The following is a 2394-nucleotide window of genomic DNA, read 5'->3' on the forward strand; positions in this document are numbered from 1 at the left end:
ATCAAAATGTTAAATCATAGTATTGGTGGCTCTTGTAGACATATTTGAGCTGGCATACAACACTGTACTCACTAGGTTTTATGAGCATAAACATTAAAATGTTACATAAAATGTACCATGTTTTACTCTACGCACTGACCTAAGATGGTTTACTGTCTTGACCAAAGTTGAGATGACTTAAGTACATTTTACATTTTGTGCAGTTAGACCACCAAGTGCATAGATGTTCTAACGCGAGATTCTGGGTCTTCAGTATCTCATAGTGCTGGATGCTCTGAAGTGTGACAGAAACTTGTAACACAGACTGACCACAAAGCATCAGATGTTTCTTGCCATTTGTGACCTTGCAATAAAAATGTGCCAGATCAGGATCACAAAGATAGTATTGAAACTATAACGTATGTTCCGCAACTTGTTCAAATGTTTTCTAGCTGTAGGGAGGCCAGACATTTCTTCATTCAAAACATATTTCTTAGTTCCCATGCAGTAGTTTTCTATATATTCTGCCCAATGTAATTGTCGTACATCAATATTGAAGGTCTTTTTATCTTCAGGGTTTAGTTGATTCATTAACATATTGATATTATCAGTATTCCAAACTCAAGAATTACTTGTGAAATATTCAAGAAGCACCATAGCTTTGTGAAGATGTGTTATTGTTTTCATCATCCTTGGACTTCTTCCAGTCATCCTGAGGTAGATATCATACAGGAATGCTGGGGCCTTATGGCTTACAGCAATCCAGTAATGATATAAAAGGTGACTGGAGGTTAGATTTACATTGGGCCATCTGAAGGCCTGTTCAAGAGGATTCCTCTTGAAAGTGGAAATTACATGGTATTCTCTCATGATAGCTTCTTTCTTTCTGTTCCTCTTTCCAGATTCTTATTACTGTACTTGCGACTTCACCCCAGTGGAAAGGATTAGTGCTGCCTGTTGTACAATTATACACCATGATGTTTCTTGGTCTATTAACTCCAGAATACCAGGCTGCCTCAAGACTTGTGTTGACAACTACATCTACAGGAACAAGATCTGCAAGGGCATTGTTGGAGGTGCACAGTGTTCGAAAAATTCCTTTCCCTGCTGCAATAAAGAGACCACTTGGTCCATTAAAGTTATCAATCCATCGAGGAAAAGGTTCTTTCCAACTGGCACCAACAATTGACGGCCTTACAACCGCCACACTTAGCTTTGCTCCTTCTTGATGTACAACATATTCTGCCAAAGCTTTTGTGTACATGTACGTATTAGGTCTGTCTCCTATTAATTTTGGTGTGATATCATTTCCTGGGCCATCATCCATCCATTCTAAAGAATCAGTCAGCTTCTTGGGATCTACTGGGGGTGGACAGACTACTTCATCAATATGCTTTTGATTGCAGTAGGCATATGCTGTTGAGACATGCATGAACACTTCCAGATTCTTTATTTGTTATGCAAGGAGAATAAGCTGTCATTTAGCAATCACATTTAACTGAACAGCGTCTCTTACATTTTCATTAAACTGTACTGTAGCTATAATATTGGTAGAATCTATGATGACTTCTTTATCTTCTTCACTAAGAGCCAGTTTAGGCTGGGTGAGTTCACTGTTGATTGCTACAATTTTCTCTCTCAAATCTGGATTTTCATCTCTTAATCTGTCTCAGAGCTTGCCACTAAGAACTTCTTCCACTCGCTCCTGAGGTGTCTGCCCAGCTTTCTGCTTTACCAAAACATACACTGAATTCACCTTAGGACAAAGCCTCAGCAACTTTTCCAGAAGCACCTTTCCTAGGAAACACTAGCTCCTGTCAGAAGAGCATTCTGTCCTTCATAGTATTCTGGGACTGAAACCATTTTGACGGTTTTTAAGGAAATCTCCCCTAATTAACTCCACACCTGTTGGATTATTTCTCTGCTCCAAGAGGCCTCAGCACTTAGGTATTCTGTTATACACGTCACCCTGGCAGTTCCCCCCCGGCCAGGCAAGTGGGACCAACCGGCCAAGGAGGGCACCCCCACTCCGGGCCGGCTAGTGGCTTTAGAGAATATTTTCTCTGGATATGGAATCCTAGGTCAATTGTTTAGTTATGTTTTCTTTTGACCTGTTAAAGATGTAACCCCATTTTCTTCACATTTCCAGTGTTTCTTGTGAGAAATCACTCACTGTTTGTATCATTGTTCCACTGAATGTACATGTCCTTTTTCTCTCGTTTTACTATTTGTTCTTCATCTTTGCTCTGTGGCAGTTTGACTACTATAGGCCCATGTATCTCTTTGTATTTATCCTACAATGAATGGGCCAAGATTCTTGAGTATGTGGATCATGTCTTTCATCAATATTTCAAATATTTCTGCATGTCTCTTCCAATATTCAGCTCTATTTTCTCTCCTTCACAGATTCCAACC

General features: G+C 39.7%; 1 pseudogene; it reads right to left on the reverse strand.

The window, feature by feature from the left end:
* Positions 1-249: 249 nt before the first annotated feature.
* LOC101708967 (fatty acyl-CoA reductase 1-like) lies at positions 250-1842 on the reverse strand (annotated as a pseudogene).
* Positions 1843-2394: the final 552 nt, after the last annotated feature.

The sequence above is a fragment of the Heterocephalus glaber genome, unplaced genomic scaffold (genome assembly GCF_053883595.1).
Source record: "Heterocephalus glaber isolate CG9 unplaced genomic scaffold, H.glaber_assembly_v1.0 deba00000738, whole genome shotgun sequence".
NCBI classification, from domain to species: Eukaryota; Metazoa; Chordata; class Mammalia; order Rodentia; family Bathyergidae; genus Heterocephalus; species Heterocephalus glaber.